Source organism: Equus quagga, chromosome 17 (assembly GCF_021613505.1).
Source record: "Equus quagga isolate Etosha38 chromosome 17, UCLA_HA_Equagga_1.0, whole genome shotgun sequence".
NCBI classification, from domain to species: Eukaryota; Metazoa; Chordata; class Mammalia; order Perissodactyla; family Equidae; genus Equus; species Equus quagga.
The window spans coordinates 7682020-7701926 of record NC_060283.1 but is presented as its reverse complement, the minus strand read 5'-3'; positions in this window follow the sequence as shown (position 1 = coordinate 7701926).

Below are 19907 nucleotides of genomic sequence, written 5' to 3'. Positions count from 1 at the left end.
CAGCTTGAGAACAAACCCCCCGGGAGTGGGTGCTGCTGGGAACACACCCTCATGCGTGTGAGTACACAAGTGTGCGTGTGTGAGTATCCATGAGTGAGGGTGTGCATACATGGGTGTGTGCGTGTGAGTGTGTGAGTATCCGTGAGTGAGGGCGTGCACACGCTGCTGTGTGAGGACGCTCTCCCGGGCACTTGGCAGGCACAGCGCACGGTGGCGGCTTTGCCGCTAATCCTTTCTTTTTCCCGGCACCCCCTCCGCTGGAGGACCAGGCTCCCGCTGCGCCTTGTTACCCGCAGGGGATGTGGGTCAGCCGGGACTGGGGGCCCGAGCCCAGGCCTGGGTGGGTCGGCGGCCTGGAGGCCGCAGAGGGGAGCGGGAAGACCAGCCGTCTCAGAGCTCAGCCTCGGGGAGCCTCGCTGCCCTTGTGCGAAGCCCGGCTCCACCAATTCTTAGCTGGGTCATCTGGGGCACATTACTCAACCTCTCTGTGCCTCAGTAACCTTGTCTGTGAGCTGAGGACAGTGATGCTGGCTACCTCGTGGGGCTGCTGTGAGCATTAGATGGGTGACACCTGCAGAGTGCTGGCACCCCACCCAGCTGTCCCTAAAGGCTGATGGTGGAGCAGAGAGGGGTTGGGGAGGCAGTAGAGGGCAGGGGGCCCCTGCGGTGAGGCAGGGAGGTCACTACCACGCAACCAGGGGACCCGGCTGGCTCCCGCCGGATGATGCGCCCGTGCGCATGCGCGATGGTGTTTCGCCACGTCTTCCGAGAGCGAACCCTCGCTTCCTTGCTTACAGGGTGCACGGCGTCCAGACTGTCATTCCTTTCGGATTTCTGGAAACCTCGAAGTTGAGGACTTTCCAGCAGGAAAGGCCGGGAGACCAGTCTCCACCAGGGGCATCTCCCAGCAGCGTCCGATTTGGCCGCTGCCCTTCTGGGTCCGGGGAGGCAGCAGGTGGCACCCAGCAGGCCTGTGCGGGTTTGCCGCGGGTGGCGTGCAGACAGCAGACACCGGGCCACGGCCCCTGGGGTCCCCTGCCTCCCGCCTGCTCCCCCCTCTAGGACCCTCTACTCCCTTGACTCTCCCTGGGGCCCGGGAGACAGTGGTGGCTCAGGGTGAGATTCTGGGACACCTAAAACCACCAGCTGAGTGGCAGCCGGGGGTGCGGCGTCCCCAGGGGGTTCCTGAGCCCTCTATGTCCAGCTACTTCTGAATTTCCGGCGGTGGGTCTGGGAATCTGCCTTTGTGACAACCATCCCCGCTGCACGTGCAGTGTTTCCTGGTGGGGAGATGGTCGCACACGGAGGGGAAGGGACTTACCCACAGCTGAGAGGCTGCAGGACGCAAAGCCAGGTCTCCTGATGTCCCCAGCACACGTTTCCCACCTCATCGGGACACACTTTCTGGAATGTGGAATTTTCCGTAGGGACACGGATCCAATTTTACAATAGGAGCTCTCCGAAGCCAGTATCTTCCGTCAGAAATTCAGGCCATCGCCACTTTACCGGAGGAAGGGTGTTCCAGGGAGCAAGGGGTGTCTGCCGTGTCCCTGTCCCCATGCCCAGATCCTCTGTGTGTTACTTTCCTGCCCAGCGGGGGCCAAGAGGTCCTGGCAGGGCCTGCTCGCCGGCAGATGTCCCTGCAAACCTGTCCCAAGGCTGCTAGGAGGACACCGGACACAGAGGGAGTGGGGAGAGGCGGCTCCTGAGCCCAAGAGCCGAGATGGGCACTGAGCGGTCAGTGGGGTGGGAGGTGTGGCATTTCTCCCCCAAGGGAGTCACAGGCACAAGGCCGACTCTGCCGCGTTGGGGGTCTTCAAGGCTTTCTTCTCCACTGCCTGAGGCTTGGAGAAAGTTCTTGTTCCAGGGAGCCAGACCCAGAGGGAGCGTCATTAGCTGCCTATGGAAAGAGGAAACGCCTTCTGGATATTTCTTTCCCCACCAGCAAGGATAATCACGCTGTCGAAGCCATTTATTGAGTGTTATTATGTGCCAAGCTTTGCTAAACCCCTTCTGTGCCCTACAGACACAGTCCACTCCACTGTGATCACTAGGTTGTTAGACAAATAGTAGCAGTGGCTAATGTTTTGGGCACGTCCCCTGTGCCAGGAGCCAGGCGCTGGGCCACGTGCTCTCCACAGATGACGTCGTTTGGTGAATAGGTTCTGTGTTATTATTATCCGTTATGGGCCCATTTTACGGAAGAGGAAAATAAGGCTCAGACGGGTGAATTGTCCAAGGTCACACACTAGCATCCGGGGATGCCGGCCCCGGAACCCAGGTCTCTCTGCTCCTGACCAGAAGCTTTTAATCACAACACTCTGCTGTCCGTCAGTTTCTCCCTTTACGTCCTTTCCCCGTCCCGGGTGCGTGGTTATTTGCTTCGTCTGCCATAAGTTTTAGCTTTCTGTGCACCGAGGGTCAGGTTCTCGCCTCCACGTGTGGGGCCTGAAGCGCCGTAAACGCCAGCTCTGGGCTTTCTTTATTGGAGGTAGACATGCCAGCTTAAAAAGGCGTGTCAGCGGCCATTTTTGAAATACATTGCGCCCGTCATCAGGTGACATCGCGGTGTCCTTCATCTTAGCTTGGCTCTCTGCTCTGATCAACAGCTCGGTACCACAATACGAAGACGAGTCCAGAAAGAGGAGAAACAGGGTTCTAGAGAAAATTGTTTCAAGGAGAAAAGCAAGCAACGCGAACAAAAGGTGGAGGAGGAGGAACAACTGAAAATTCAGGAGACAAAGACTCCCGGGTCCTAGTGGACTACCAGCTGAGCACTAGTCGGTTGGCTGCTGTTTGAAATAGCTCCTTAGCCCTGAACTATGATAGTAGCCTTGTTAAGGTGAGCACCACAAAACACTGTCCCGTCTCGGGTGTAGGATGCGCTGGGAATACCTGACCCTCTGTCTCTTTTTCGGGTGCCGTAATCACTGTTTATGAACTTGTATCCTTCTCGTCTGTGGCCCCCACAGGAAACCAGGTGAGAAAGTTCGAGACTCTATTCCCTTACTCCCCTTCAGCTCCCGACAAAGTGTATCGAAGGCTGCTCTTTGCTTACCCCATATCCACAACCCTGTCTTCCTCGGCAACAGAAAGCCCATAGTGTTGGGTGTATCAGTGGGCTTTTTATGATACCACAGTTCCTAGCCAATAGGATGTAAGCAAAAGTTATTGGGTGGGATTCCTGGGAAAGTCCCTCAAGGAAGGCTGACTCAGCAGGGAGGCATGCCCTTTCAACCTTGCCCCTTTCTCCTTCCCACTGCCTGGAATGTGAATGTGATGTCTGGAGCTGCAGTAATGATTTTGGGATCATGAGGTGACCTCAAGGATGGGAGCCTCACATGGGTGACGTCAGAGAGCAGGATGGAGGAGCCTGGGCTGCTGATGGCTTTGGGGCTGCTGTATTAATCCTGGACCGGCTGCCTCTAGACTTTTCTACGTGAGAGAAAAATTGAACCTCTAACTTATTCTAGCCACCGTTCTTTTGGTTCTGTTCACCGTGGCCAGGTGCAATTCTTAACCAATACCAAGAGCTTTGGAGCACATCCAGTGCATCATTTCCAATGGCTATTCATAAATAAAGAGGAATTTGATGTGGACGTGGCAGGGAGTCCCTGAGGTGACACCGGGAGGCGCAGCCTGCTGTTTGCAGGCCTGGGGACTTGTGTTGGCCTGGCCTTCTCTGCAGGAATGGACGTGACAAGAGATCTTCACATATCGGGGTATATGGCATCGCTCTTCTCGTTCCAAGTGCATTCAACTTGAACTAAAGAAGCCCGACTCATCGGCTGTCACACGTACATGGCACGTCTGCATTAGCCGTTAAAGTAAAGAGTGCGTTAAACATTATCTCGGCATAAAAGAACGCACCCTCTTTAAGATAAGAACGCCTACTTCCAGGATCCACAAAGCCCTTTGGTGACGCCTACTAGTCCTCCTGCAGGTAAGTCCCCTTTCTGGGACATCAGCATCCTGTTGACCTGCTGATTTGCAACTGAATATCCCTTTGACACTTTGATGAATGTGTGTCCTGGGTGTCATTCCTGTGTGTTCTTTGTTGTGAAAAGGTGTAAGACTATGCTGAAACCGTGCTTCTCTGCAACACTTTCTTGCTTTGTGGAGGCCGCCTTCTCGGGTTATAGTCCCCAGCCTGGCTCAAGCGAAATGTGCCCTGTCTCTCTTATCAATAGAAGGGTTATTGGTTCCTTTGCGTCAACAGACACATCTGGTTCCATATCTCAGGGTTGGAGGAGCAGAATGAAAATGGTGGGGCAGACGTTGCCCGGGAGAGGAAGGGGAGGCAGGAATGGTGGAGCAGCCGCACAGAGAGAGGGCTCGGGGCTGGAGTCCTAGCGAGCTGTTGCTGCGAAAGGTGGTGAGCACCTTCCAGGCCTGGATGACAAAGGACAGGACAGCTCTGGGGAGGGCACAGAGCCTTGCATTTCTGCCCTAACCCCAGCCTGAGCCTGACTCTCTAGGGTCAGTGGCCTGGGAACACCAGGGGCAGCCCTGATGGCCGGGGCGGGGGGGGAGGGTGGTGGGAGCGTGAGGGGGTGGGAGTGTGACGGGGGGCTGCTGTCATGGAAGGCGGGTCAGCAGAAGATGGGGACGCATAAGGGACGAGATCAGGATGGAAGAAAAGTTTGGGCTCGTGCCTGAGCACACGGGAAACCCCCTAGAAGGTCCTGAGGTGGGCCGCGGTCCTGTGCGTGTGCACTGGGTGCTGGGAAGCTTGGCAGTGTAGACGTGGGGATGGATGAGACCTCCCAGGCAGCCTAGTGGGTTAACCAGGGCATCGGGGGCTGAGGAACTCAGTGAGCATCATCAATCCCCCTGGGCTCCCTTTATTATCCCGAGGAGACCTCTCTCTTCACGCACCCCCCGCCCGCAGTTCACAGCTCTCTCTGCCGTCTTGGAGCTCACGCCAAATTTTCTCAGTCTGTCCAATATTGGCTTATTGAATCAGCAATTCAGCCCAGTGGATTTAAAGGCAAATACAACTTTTTTTTTTTTTTTTTAAAGCAAAACCTTCTACCCCAGTCTAAGCAGCTGTGCCTGGCCCGCCATTTGCCAAAGGACTCTGTTCTCAGAAACACTCCTTTGCCCGCTGATGCTCGCGATAAAGACCAGAAACACACACTGAGGGTCAGAAGCGTGACAGCCCCCATCTCTGCGGTTCATAGTCGGTCTCTCCTCCGAGGCAGGTGGAAGGAGATTTTAATCTTCATTTTACAGACAGGGAAGCGAAGGGGGCGTCTTGCTCGTGATGACGTGGCCAGGAATCGGTGGAGGATCCCGGCTCTTTATGTTCTTCCACTGCCCTCCAAACTATTAGCATCGAAGGAAGAGGGGCTCATTATTAACCAAAATACTTGTTTAAATAGAATCAAAGAGCTACTGATCCGTGAGCGTCCACTCTGAGCCTGCCCGGTCCTGAGTGCCCTATAACGTGATTTCACTTAATGTGCACAGTTTACCCAGCGGCCGTCCCTCCCGCTTGCACCTTCTTAAAAACTTCCAATTTTCTTGCAAGTGTCTGCCCGGTCCCTCCAGAATGCAAGCACAAGCCAGGTCGCACTTTGGCCACAGTCACTGGAGTGCGTGGAATACACACTCCTTGTTTCTGCCAGCTGTGGACCAGGAAGCACACAGCCCCAGAGTCGCCTGCCTGTCAGCTCAGGGCAACGCTATGTCGGTTAACGGAAAGCCGCATCTGGGCAGATGTGTGTAGCCGGGGAGGGAGCCGGCTCAGCGATGGCAGAGCTTCCGGGGAGGCCTGGCCCAGCTGTGGGAGGGACGTGGGCCCAGAGTGCCAGCAGAAAGGACACGCAGAGAGTGGATGGGGCTGTGCTCCTTTGGCCACGCCCCGCCCGTCCTCAGCTGCCACGAGCCTGGCCAAGCTGTTGCGACTTCTGAGGGGGCTGAGGGCTTCAGTGACCAGCTTTCCCTGGCTGCTACCCGAGGGCCTTCCTGTGTCCTGCAGGGGGCAGGGCAAGGGTGGGAGTGCGGACTTGGCTGGGAGGAGGGGAAGGTTGGCAGGCGGCCATGGACCCTGGGGCTGTGCGCCTCACTGGTCTCACTGGAGCTAAGGGGGCGCCAAGGAGAGGGACCCCCAATAAGGAGGCTGAGGCTCGGTCTCTTTATACCCCATGTCTGTGTTTTGGCTCAAAAGGTTCAGAAATTCCATGCCTGAGCACGGGGAGGATAGAGTGGCTCCCCACTGCTCCCAGCAGGAGGTGGCACCTCAGTGCCCTCAATGGACAGTAGAGGGGAGCTGCCCTAAAGGAGCATTTTGCAGACGTGTTCCTTAGAGCTCAAGGTGTTTGTAAGACATAACAGACACTCTGTAAAAAGATTTTGTAATCAGTTGTCTCCTTTGCCCCCTCTTGGAAAGTCATAAAGCCCTTTAGTGTATTAAAGGCTCTGAGAAGTCCTGCATCCTTGTGCCTGTTTGACTCAGGGTTCTCAGCACACACCCAGGGACACCTGTGGAGGACCAGGTTCCCTGGAGTGTGGTTTGGGAAACTGCACTGGCTGTGGTCCTCTCTGAGGCTGGCCATTCTCTTGAGAACAGGCTAGGCTTGTCACAGAGGTGATTTATGAGTTGGAGAGCCAATTCATTAACTTGCAGGGAAACCATCTTCGCCGGCCTAATCGATCGACGGATGGCAGCAATTTGCTGAGGCGGTCCCTCCTGGTGCGGGAAGTGAATGCAGAGGCTGACAATGGCTTGGAAGTCGATTGAAGGAGCCCGAGGAGGAGAAAGGGGTTGGCGTTCTTGGGAAAGTCCATTTCTCCCCACACCCGCAGCGGCTAAACAGACCATTCCTGGCAGGATTTTCCTACATATCTTTCTTCGTGTGCCACCATCTGGGAACCTCACGATGACCTGCTGGCAAAAAGCAGTGAGACCACCTACTGTGTGCTAAGCATCTCGCAGGTCTCATTTTCTCTAAGCCTGTGGTGGGTCTCAAGGGAGCCCCACTGACCGATGAGAAAACTGAGGACAGGGGCGTTTCGTCTCCTGCAGCACAGGTCAGGGCTGGGGCTCAAGCCAGGTCTGTTGGAAACCCGGGGCCCGTGTACACGGCCATCCTGTGCCACTCAGGCCCTGGCCAGCCCCCTACGCTCCCCGCCAAGCCTGGGAAGCCAGCCTTTCCTTTTAAAGCATTTGCCACCGCTCTGCTTCTAGGATTTCTTTTCGAGAGAGAGACTGTTGTCCCAGAACTCTTGCTTCTGTGTGGTTCTGGCGGGTCACGGGACGATGGGGAGGGTCAGAGAGCCCTGAATCCCAGATGGCGATTGGAAATTCCATCCCTGATCTGGTTCCTGATTTCCTGTAGGGGGCCGTTCTCCACGTTGACTCTGTAGTGCTGGGCACTGTTGGATCCGGGGGTTCTCAAACCTGCAGACCCCATTTCTTGAGTCTCCCTGCGGTGGGGGGGTGGCTTTGGGTCAGCCGCCTCCCAGACTGTTTCTGTTTCCAAAGAATCATTCATTCCTTCAACAACAGGAGCCTTTCTACGCGGAAGGCTTGGGCTGGGGTAGAGAAGCGGACACGGCCCCTGCCTTGGGGGCTGCTAGTTTGGTGGGGGGACAAAGACATCAGCAGAGAAGGCAGGGAAGGAAGTGGTACTAGCACTAAGGGGGGTCGCCTGACTTCGTCCGTGGGGCTGAAAGGGATTCTCACAGGTGGAAGTGCCCGGAGGCAAGGGGGACACTCTTGTCTTCCTGGGTAAGTTAAAATCTGCTGTGGAGTCACCCCTGGCCTCCAGAACTTACCCAAGCCTCCCGCCCATGCTCTCTCCTGTGCCTCTGGGGGGTCTTCACGACCTCTTTCTTCTCTGAGAGGCCCCTCCTCTGAGCGGTGGCCCGGCTTCTCTGCAGTCCCGGTGTCCCGGCAGCTGCAGCTGGTCTGGATCTCCAGCAGCTGCGCTCGCTCAGGAACGCCCCAGGCCCGAGCACCCCACTTGGGGGGGCCCCCTTGTCCCACGGGGGTCTCAGGTGGGGAAGCATCACGGAATATTCCTGATCCAAAGCAGCCGCTGATGCTTTCGAAGCCTGGTGTTCCCAGAGGCCCAGGGGCAGGAACGTGTCTTTTTCCGTGGGCTTCTGAATTTTCTAGGACTTGAGTGATGTGTTATTTCTCCAGCGGCAGCAGAAGCCTTCCGTTCTTCCCCGCCCGTGTCTGCAGCAGCAGGTCTGGCTTCCAGTGTCCATCTCCACCCATGGGTCCTTCCTTGCGGACCCCCAACTCTGTCACTGATGCTCAGGCTCGGCTCCCGGCGACTCTGGTGAATGGATGCAGGGAGGGCGTCGGGGAGGGGCATGCATCAGCATCTCAATAAGGTTTCCAGATGATTCCAGCAGGTGGAATGGACATCTTGGGCTTTTCTGTGGGTCCAGTGAGATTTTTAGCATAAACCCCCACCTTGGTCCTTTCTTTTCTTCTGTATGTCGTCTTACACTGTTTGCTGTATTCTAGAGCCTGACTTTTTTCTTTTTATCTTTTCTTTATTATAGACCACCAGTGAAAGTAGGCCTTTTGGTGCTCAAGTGATAAATGGAATTTTGGCCTGAGTTCCAACCACGGCGGGCCCAGCAGGTCTGTGGCCTCCCCCTGTGGCTATGTCCCCGGCTCCTCAGTGCACAGCGGGCACAGACGCTCTTGGCGACAGGCAGACTTGGCCATCCGAGCTGTAGGGGAAGAGCCATGAGGACAGGGAGGGCTGCGTGGGGGTGTCTGGAGCGTCCCCTCCCTCTGAAATAGAAAATCAGAGCAATGCTGGATCCCTGGGCAGCTTTTCAAGGTCAAAGACTTAAGGGTTGCAGGGGAGGTGACTCCCAGCACAGCCCCGTTTAGCTCGGCCGTCTGTCCGTGCAGAGGTGGAAGGACCTTGGAGAATGACCGCGTGCTGCAGTAAACTGCATGGGGTCGGGGGTGACTCCCACTGCCGCTGCTGTTGCCGGTGCAGGATGCTCCCGGAGCGAACAGCGTCCCTCGGCACCCGCATGCTGTACTCCATCTGCCCCAAGCACTTTTCTCTACCCCGATTTTCAAGGACCCCTCGGAGCAGTTTGTTTTCACCTGCTGCCTTCCCAGTCAGCCCTCTGCTTTCTGTCATAGTGTAGTCGGCAGAGAGCCCCCCATCCCTGATCACCCACTGAGCATCACGCTGGTCTGCTGTCCCGGTGACAGCGGGCTGATTAGGCCTGAGGGATGAGTGCTTTTTAAACGCGTAAGACATATGCAAATGAGAAAGAGGAGATTAACCCCACAAAAATTCAGGGGCTTGTGGCCTCGGCCAGGTTTCCGGGGGTCCAAGGGTCTGGGGCATGTCACCGTATCCCCCCGAGGTGTGAAACGAGTGGCTGCACCTTGTGTCACCAACCACAGGAAGAATGGAGGTTTTCCTTGTCGACCGGAGGCAACACTCGCCACAGTAGAGTGTGTCCTTCCAATCTGCTCCTTGAGTAACCCTGAAGGTGCCAGTTTTGAGCGGGGACCAGGTCAAGAGAAGACTCCTCGGCAAGTCCCGACGGCGCGGCAAGCTGCTCTTCCTCGGGCCTGAAGACCCAGCCGACCAGTGATGCCTGAGGGGGGGGTGGGTGGATAGGGAGGCTGCGTGGAGCTGCTGCCAAGCACCAGCAGGAGAGTCGCGGGGTGGACCTCCAGGCCGGGGGAGCAACCCATGCCCTCTGGTGCCGCTCGCTGTTCGCCTCGTGAGAAGCATCCCCTGGCTGGCTGGCGCCTGGCAGAGACTGAACGCTGGGCATCAAGTGACCACGCAGCCTGAGTTTCTGTCTCAGGTCGGGTGCCCCCTAAAGAGACTCTGGGGGCGGTGATTCGTGGGCGGGAGGTTTCTTGGGGAATACTCTTGGGAATAACACCCGTAGGAGTGAAGGAGACGGTGTGGGGCAGAGCTGAGCTGTGATGAAGCTGCAACAGAGGGTCCGCCAGTCCCAAGGGAGCTCGGGAACTGGGTTAACGCTTCAATGAGGTCCCAGACGGAGGCGGGGGGAGCCAGGCCCTTGTACTCCTGCATTGGCCTGCCATCGGATGCTGGCTTCCTCCAGGGTGGGGTGACATCCTGGGCAAGGCAGCTCCTGGCTGCTCAGGGCCGGTCCCAGAGTGACTCAGCTCTGAGCCATCAGCAGACACTCCCAGCGCTGGGGAATGAGAGGGTCAGTCCTGGAGGTGGGGACCTCGCCGGACACCTCAGCATCCTCAGAGCGTCCACTCAGAAATTGGGTGTCATCAGACCCATCCAACCAGGAGGTGGCTTGCACAGCAGCATCTGTCATCGAGTGGGGACGTGCTGGAGCACAACAAAGTTCCACCAACAGCTGGCTCAGGTTCCTTCCACACTGACCCTGGGTACGGTCTCCCTTGGTGCACCCTATGGCCTTACGAACATTTGATCAGAAGAAAACACCACGGGCCTGGTTTCCAGATGATTCTCCATAATATCTTGGCATCGACTAGAAGCGGATGCCTGCAGCATTGCGGCCCATTCAGAGGCCGCCCTAAGGAACACGGGTGAAGGGAAATCCTTCCAGCGGGCAGACATTCAAGCAAAACACTGGGTTCCCCACTTTGTTTGGACAGATGGAAGACCAGATCTCCAGATCTGCAGTAATTCACGGGAAGCTCCTAAGGGCTTTGCTCAGGGGTCAGCACAGGAGAGCTCCCAGGCCAAATCTGATTCTGTAAATCCCGTTTCGTTGGAACACGGCCACACCCATTTGTCGGTTTATTGTCTCTGCTGCTTTCACGTTACAATGACACAGTTGAGTAGTTGTGACAGAGAACATAACGGCTCACAAAGGGGAAAAAGCTCAAAAGGGGGAAAAAAAGGGGTTTGGAAAGAACAGGAGTGGAAGATGGGTGACAAAGAGGTGACAAAGATGGGGCCGGCCCCGTGGCCGAGTGGTTAAGTTCACACGCTCCGCTTCGGTGGCCCAGGGTTTCGCCTGTTCGGATCCTGGGCGCGGACATGGCACTGCTCATCAGGCCACGCTGAGGCGGCGTCCCACGTGCCACAACTGGAAGGACCCACAACTAAAAATACACAACTAGGTGCCAGGGGGCTTTGGGGAGAAAAAGGAAAAATAAAATCTTAAAAAAAAAAAAGAAGAGGTGACAAAGAGTTGTGGGTGAGAAATAAGCGGCGGGAGTTCTCAGAATGGGCCGGGAAGGTGGAGATGTTTGTTTCCGAGTGAGTCCTCCCCAGAGGACATCCCCTTAATAATCTCTTAATAATCAAGTGGATGGAAGGATGAAGGAGCCAAGGCAGAGAATTTCTCTGTGGCTGTTAGTCTGTCTCTTTCCCCAGCCAACCCAACGCTTGTTCGATGAATCCACGTTCGAAGTGGCCATGGTGGCAGAGATGGAGATCAAGCAGGGGTTCAGCCACCAAAGTGTTCTTCCCTCCACCAAGGCTGCGCTGGATGAATAATGCTACTGCTGAGTGCCTGGGCTGCCGAGAGCCGAGACCAACACCAAGCCCCTGACGCAGTGTCACCCACGGACCAGCCAAGCTGGGAGCTGATTGATCCCTTGGACCCCTTCTATTGTGGGAGGACAGAGATTTATTTTCACCGGAAGAAACACCTATTCTGGAGATGGATTTGCCTTCCCTGGCCAGAATTCCTCTGCCGGGACCATCACGCGTGGATGCTGTGAGGGCCTGATTCACCGCCACGGTACAACATTGCTTCTGATCCAGGAATTCATTTCACAGCAAAAGAAGTATGGCGATGGCTTTATGCTCGTGGGCTTCTCCGGTCCCAGCAAATACATCAGCACCCAGGAGCAGCTGGCCTCGCAGAATGGAGGAATGGCCTGCTGAAGAGTTGGGGCACTATTGGGAGACAGCATCCCAAAGGGATGGGGTTCCAGCTCAAGGATTCCAGTATGTGCTTTGAACCCGTGTCCGATTTATGGTGTTGCTTCTCCAGGGCCAGAATACACGGGTCCAAGAATCAAGGGCTGGAACAAGAGTGGCTTCTCTCATTCCACCTAATAGCCCACTCATAGGTTCTTTTCTTCTCCTCCCAGCAGCTTTGAACCCCACTGGTTTGGAGGTTTTAGATCTCAAGGAGGAAACGCTTCCCCTGGGGACGCCATGATTTAACTGAACTGACCTTGCCCCCAGGCCACGTTGGACTAACAGGCAGAGAAGGGGGTTTTTGACTCTTGGGGTTAGGGATCCCTGTTACCGAGGGGAAATTGGGGTCTTGCTCTGTAATGCGTGATTTCTTTCTACTCTCTCTTTTCCCTGATTTTATTATTATATTAATTTATAGAAGCTGGATGTTAACTTTACAGTTTAGGTAGTAGAATTTTCAGGTGGGATGTTGACTGAATTTTGGGAGGAATCGGCCCGTCCTGGAGAGGGATGCTGGGCTCGCCTCCCAAGAGGAACGCAAAGGCTCTTGGGACTGTGCATCTCCTCATTTGGGGAGGGCAGAGAGCATCTTTGCAGGAAGGATCGCTTTATCGTGTTAGGTTAACACAGAGTTATTTTTGTCACTGTACGGAAGTTCAGATGTGCGCAGAACAGTGTACGTGGATGCTGCGTGGGCCAAGGGTGGACTTTGCCCAGAATCAAGGTACCGTCTTTCGGCTTCAAATCCACTCTTCCACACTCTTCTATATAGTGACATTCCAGCGAACCATATTTCTGCTTTGCCCGCTGTCTTCTTGCCGGGCTCTGACAACAGGAGACGTTGGAGAGAGTGACGGCGAGGCTGGAGGGGGTTGGAGGGGCTTGTTCCCTCCTGTCCCTGGGAGCATCACCCCCACGAAACCCCTTCACCTCAGCAGCAGCCCTCTGGACCCACTTTGCGGTTTTCCCAGCAGGCGGGACCAGCTCCATCGTGCCCCGCCCAGAGGCGTTGGCCCAGCCAGCAGTGTCTGCTGCTCAGAGGTCTGCTTCCAGGCCCCCTGGGCCGCTCCTCCAAGCTTCTGGGTTATATCGTCTAACCCCACATTTGTCCCCTCAGCTTTGGGATGACTCTGCTTCCTGACAAGCCAACTCCCTGACACCTCGGACTTCTCTTTTTGGTCTTTTCAATTCTTTAATGCTGAGTTAGGAATTGTTTATGTTAAATGTCGTCTGTTAAAATGGCGTGTGGCTTCTGTCTCCTGTTGGGACCTGACTGATGGGGACCTGGAACACTACCCGTTCTGCTGTGTGGAGTCCATGTGGTGAGAGATGTGAAATCACCATGGTCTGATTACGCCAAAAATTTCTGTTGTTCCAACATGCACGCCCCCCGCTCCCCCCCACCCCCTACGCCAGCCCAATGCCTCCTCTTTGTCCAACGTCTAAGCTGGTGGCAAGTCTATCCGTTCCTACCCAGCTTGCCTCTGGACCCTCAGCTCCAGGTACGTGGTCCCAGGTCTCCGACCACGCCTGTCTCCCCATCTAAGGTCACAGGGTCCCTGTGAAACTCTGCAACGATCCTAAAGGGTCAGGGCCTCTTCTTCTGTGCCTGTCTTCCCGCCTTCCTCTCAACACTGTCGTTTTCCGTAACCACTCGTGGGGCCTCTCGCTCCTTGCAGGAAGCTCCCTCACTGCCACTTCAGGAGGCCAGAGCCCTCAGGCCTCCACCTCTCCCTCTGCTTCAGCCAGGGGACCTTCCTTTTCCCGCCATTTTCTCACAATCCTGTTCTGGCAGTCAGACCTGTTTCTGAGCCAATTCCATTTCTCCTGGAGTCTGTGTGCACAGCTGGCAGCTGGTGACAGAGTCCCGCAGGAATGGCTTTTATGCATTCCTCTCAGCTTTTGGGCTTACAATAATTCCATTAATTTGTCTTTTGAGAGGCGGCGGGAGGTAGTGGTGAAGAGGCAGACCTCAGAGCTAGGCAGCTTAGGTTAACGCCACGGACCCTTCTGCCAACCGGCGGTGCGACCTTGGGCACGGTATTTAAGCTCTCCGTGCCTCAGTTTCCCCATCTGTAAATGCACACACTCTATGACCCTATCTCAGAGGGCGAGGGAGAGGGTGAGAATCCAGTGGGCTCATGCAGGTGAAGCACAGGAAGGTGCCTGGCGCAAGGTGGCACCCACGGAGCGTTGTTACTATTCTTTACTTCGCTCCAAGAAGACGGCCCACTCCTTGGAGGGGAGTTGCATCAACGTACATGTTGCTTATGCAAGTCGTATTAAATGCACTTGGCAAAAAGAGAGAGAGGATAATTTAGATACTGCTGAGGTCCTGGTGGAGGCAGTTGCCCTCGGTGGGCCTGAGCCGCAGGGTGGGTACCAGAAGACCCCCTGGGGATGCGGCTCCCAGGCCCACCTCATGCCAGTCTAGGGCTGCAGACCCGTGTTTCCACACCACGTGGCCTCCGTGTAAGCCACCTACAGCCCTGGAGGGAAGCCCGGCTGTGCTGGCCTTCCTGAGAGAGGAGGGCTCCGAAATGGCATCTTGCAGAAGGATTTTCAAGAGTAACCAATTCCGTGTGATTTTTCCCTGCACTTCAGGATATAACTCTGTGGTCCTTCACCTGCTCCTGGGAGTTATCTCTGGGTCCTGGAAACATCCTGTCCGAGAGAGCGACTTTGTACAGCTGAGGCCTCGGGCCACACCTGCTGGTTTGTGTGGCAGTGGGGTTTACGGGGAACGCCTGTTTTTGTCCACCTGGGGCCCTGGCCACACTGTGTCTGTCTGAGCTCTAGAAAGGATGCAGACTGAGTGGTTAACATCGTGTGAGTGCCGCATGCCATCAAGACTGACCCCCGGCGGCTGGCCCCGTGGTGCAGCGGTTAAGTACACACATTCGGCTTCGGTGGCCTGGGGTTCGCTGGTTCGGATCCCGGGTGCCAACACGGCACCATTTGGCAAGCCATGCTGTGGTAGGCGTCCCACGTATAAAAGTAGAGGAAGATGGGCGTGTCTGTTAGCTCAGGGCCAGTCTTCCTCAGCAAAAAGAGGAGGATTGGCAGTAGTTAGCTCAGGGCCAATCTTCCTCAAAAAAAAAAAAAAGACTGACCCGGGACACGGAGGCTCGGGTGAACTCCTCTGGTTGTCACGTGCTATTGTTGGCAGAGTGAAACACTGTGCCTGTGACTCCAGGGGGACAGGACAACCGGAAGCTGCGTCTGCTCTCTCCTCCACTCTGCCCTGTTCACCTTCTTCCTGTGCTGATTTCAATCTGTATCTCTTTTTCTTTAACAAACCACAACTGTAGGCATAGTAGCTTTTCTGAGTTCTGTGAACCCTTCTAGCAAACCATCAACCCCGCGGGTGGTCCTGGAGACCCCTGAAAGAGGCCCTTATTCCTTTTTATCTGCTCTTTGATAAGATACCCCAGCTCTGTGGTTGAGTCCAAGCAGAGTCTCAGAAATCCACCGCCACCATCAAGATGTAGGCACAATCGGTCCAGAGCCCACGTGAGCCCGTGCGGCGAGGACAGGCCGCCTGAAACCCTGTTCCTCCTCGGCCTGGGTGCAGAGAGCAACAGGCGTGCAGCCAGGCCCTTCAGGCCAAACCCTAGCAATGTGCACTCACCCTTCTGCATTCTTTTTTTTTTTTTTTTCATTTTTCTTCTCAAAGCTCCCTGGTACACAGTTGTGTATTTTTAGTTGTGGGTCCTTCTAGTTGTGGCATGTGGGATGCCGACTCAATGTGGCCTGATGAGTGGTGCCATGTCCACACCCAGGATCAGAACCAGTGAAACCCTGGGCTGCTGCAGCGGAGCACGAGAACTCAACCACTCGGCCACGGGACAGCCCCTACATTCTTTTACTAGGGAACACGCCCACTCCCATACTGACTTAGATTTCCCTGCCACAAACCCACCACGAGCCCCTCGCTGGCCCTTGGAAGGGGCCCACCCAAGCGAGGAGCCCATCGGATTCAGGGGAAACCCTGCCCCCACTATAGGTCAAGGTCATAGCCCCAGGGGTTTTGCAATTTGAATCCCAGGTTTGCTGAGCTGGCTTAGAAATCCAGTGAAGAGAAAAAACAAATATGTAAGTGAAAATCCGCTTTATTCCCCAAACCTCCAAGGGCCTGGCCCTCCACCGAGCTTTGTCTCTGGTGGTCAGCTCCCCTCACCCAAGCCTGAGCTCCTACTCAGCTCAGGGTCCTGTCTGTGCTGGCGTCGTCGGAGCAGCTGGACTTGGCTTGTCCTAAGATGAAACCCTTCCCCCGCCTGTGGGTTTTTCCTCCGAAATCCTTCCTTGTTCCACCTGACTTTATCTGCTGCGCACACACCCTTCCCTACCAGCAGCGACTGCGATAAAAGCCAGTCACATCCTGTGGGGACTCAAGGCCTCCGGGTGGCCAGAAACATAGCTCCTTCCACCTGGCACCTGGGGCCCTGAAAGCCGGTCCCTACAATGGTTCTCAAGAGGTTTCTCTGTCATTCTGCCGAGAGGCAGAGGTCCAGGGTGGCCGTCCCTCAGCATCCCCTCCTCCCTGAGAATGGACACAGAGACCCACACGAGAGTCCCAGCTTATTAATAGGAGCTTGGTAGCTTCTGGAATGGCAGACCGCTGGGCTGTCCAACCTGGGGTCTCTGCCAGCCGCTCTGAATCGAGGCTCCTGTTCGCAGGCAGATGGTGCTGACTGCCCTCCTGGAGCTCAGGCAGGTCCAAGGACGTGCGAGAGCAGATCCGGACTTTCAATGTGGTGGTGCTGGCCCTGGGGAACCGGGTCCCGTGCAGCCAGACTCCCCAACCTGCTGTCAGATAAATCATTGCCTCTGTCTGGGGTGGAGGGAATGAGGGGCTGAGAAGCCAAACCAAAGGGGGTCCCCCAAGACTTTGTGAGAAGGGAGGGCGGTGGGAATCTTCTCGCCTTCGGCTGAGGCACCACCCGCGCCTCCCCACCCCTGACCCACGGGGCTCTCTCTCAGTCACTCCCATCCTGGCCTATGACACTCCCGCTGACCCTTCAAGAGTCTGCCAGGGTACCGCCTCCTCTGGGAAGCCTTCCCCGCTTCCAGGCTGGTTCTCTGGTCTGGCCCCTCTCTGTTCTTACACACTCCTCTGGGCTTCCCGTGGCTCGTTCCGTGTAGTTCCCATTTATTTTATTTCTTCTTTCACAGCCTTTTCCAGTTTATGTTCTCTTGCTGTGTTTTATGCATCCACACCAAGCCGCCTCCAGTCCCATCTGGAAGGAGGTGGGATGGGGTCGGGTGCTGCTGCCCTCTGACCACTGGGCTGCGGATGAGACGTCTAGAACCCTGCCCTCGGACAGACGGCAGATCTCAGGATTGGCTCTCCGGGCTCCGCGCGGCCCCACACGGCCCCGACCCCTCTGTGGGCTTGTTGGGGACGTCTGGGGAGGCAGGGAGGACCAGCTGCCTAAACAAGGTGAGTCTTCTCGAGCTGTCCATGAAGACATCTTTTACGGGGAGTCCTGCTGCTGTGAAACGAAATGGACGCCTGAGCCTGGTCCTCAGGCACAGCGCACGGGGACTGGCGGTAGGGCCCGGGCTAGGGTGGGGCAGGTGAGGCGCCCAGGGCAGGAAGGAGGCTCACTCTGGCGCCCTGCCAGAGTCCTGCCCCACAGGGGGTCCCCGCCCTCAGAGTGGCCTCCCCCGAACGAAGCCCCTCCCCTCCTTCTCGGGGTGTTGGCAGGTGAGAGCAGGTGAGAACATGTGCTCCCTTCCAGGCAGATCCTGTGAGCAGACGTGACCTGCATGGAATGTTCTCCATCCAAGTTTCTTGCTTTGGAGTAACACCCCGCGGGGCACCCTCCCGTCCAGTGCTGTCCCTTTCACGCAGCCTCCCGTCCTCGGTGGCAAATCTTGCCAGTCGTCTTTGCGATCTTGGCTTCCCACCTTCCACAGGCAACCATTTGACACACACACACACACACACACACACCTGTGCTGAACAAATACAAATATCCGGGCTTAGAGGACTTTGAGCCCATTCCTTCATTTGACAACCATTTATCGGGTGTGCTCCCCGTGCGGGGCACTGTCCCACGTGTTGAGGATATGGCAGGGGACCGAAAGGGAAAATCCTGCTCTCGTGGGGCTTATATTTTAGTGGGGAGACACGCTACATACTAAGTGAAGGGGCAAACCGTATAGCAGGGGGGACAATAGTAAGTGATAGAGATCAACCACAGCAGCGAAGGGGGTCGGGGTGCTGGGCGCGGGGCTGAAATTTTAGCAGGGGACACCAAGGAAGGCCTGGGGACGTGAGGGAGGTGAGGGGTGAGCCACGCAGGGGTCGGGAGGAGTGTCCCAGGAAGGGAGCCGAGCGGCTGCAGAGAGCAGGGGAGGGAGGGACCCGGAGTTGGAGGGGCAAGCAGGAGGCCAGCGTGGCGGGAGAGAGAGGAGACAGGTGGATGGGGACAGGAAGAGGCGAGGCCTTGGGGGCCCTGGCATGGACTTCAGCTGTGACTCCGAGGGTAATGCTGGCCCCTGGAGGGTTTAGAGCAGAGTCAAGAAGTGGTCTGCCTTGCTTTTTAAGGGGATCCCCTGTTGGCTGTAAGGACCCCAGGACTGAGCGGGGAGAGGCTGGAAGCCAGGGGACCCGTTAGGATGAGGACCGGGGTGGCGGCAGCAAGGTGGTGGAAATGACAGATCTTCACAGCAGAGCCGACAGAACTGGCTGACTGGTTGGATGTGGGGTGCAAAGGAGGAGAGGGGGTTTGTGTGTTTATCGAGACAAAATTCACATCGTATAGAATTAACCATTTTAAAGTATACAATTCAACGGGCTTTAGTAAATTCACTATATCTAGTTCCAAAACATTTTCATCACCCCAAGGAGAACCGTGGATGCATTCAGCAATTGCTCCCCATTCTCTACCCACCCCCGCCTCTGGTCCCGCCGAACAACCACTAACCTACTTTCTGTCTCTATGGGTTTACCTATTTTGGATGTTTCATATAAATGGAATCAATATGTTGTCTTTTGTGTCTGGCTTATTTCTTTTAGCACAACCTTTTCAAGTTTCATCCATGTTGGAGCAAGTGTCAGCATTTCCTTCCTCTTTAAGGCTGAGTGATATTCCATCGTGTGGATAGACCACATTTTCTTTATCCATGCATCTGGTGGACATCTGGGTTGCTTCCACTTTTCGGCTATTGTGAAGAGTGCTGCTATGGACCAATTTTTGTTTGAAAACCTGTTTTCAATTCTTTTGGATATAAACCTAGGAGTGGAATTTCTGGGTTATGTGGAAATACCAAACTGTTTTCCACAGTGGCTGCGCTGTTTGACATTCCCACCAGCAATGTATGGGGGACCACTTCCTCTGCAGCTTTGCCAACACTTATCATTATCTGTTGTTTGTTTAAATTATAACCAGTCTCATGGGTGTGAAGTGGCACCTCATTGTGCCCTTGATTTGCATTTCCCTGACGACTAATGACGTTTGAGCATCTTTTCATGTGCTTCTTGGCCATTTGTGGAGCCAAGGTGTCCGGCCTGAGCAAGCGTAGGCTGGAGCTGTCAATGAATGAAGGGGAGAGGATGGGAGAGGCGCTCAGCTTGACGTGGTAAATGTGATGTCCATGTTGGATGTCCCAGTGGAGACGTGGAACTGGCGGTTGGCGGTGAGTCAGGAGGGCACAGGGAGGCCTGGGCTGAGGTGTAAGCTTGGTGTCATCAGCAATGGCAACATTTAAACCACAAGGTGCAAGGAGGGCACGTGCACGGCAGAGGCTGGACCCTGAGGAAGGAGACGGGGAAGGCGCGGCCAGTGGGGAAGGAGGAAAACCGGGTGAGGCGCCCGGAGGCCCAGCGGAGGTGGTGTTTCGGGGGACGGAAGAGGAGCGCCTGTGTCAGCTGCTGCTGGTGGGAAGCACACAGCGCTGACAATCCACTTGCTAAGGTGGGATTGAGGCGACCCTGACTTCGCTTGCAAGCCTGCCTGGAGCGAGTTTACGAGAGCGGGAGCAAAAGTGGAAAGAGGGTAGGGACCA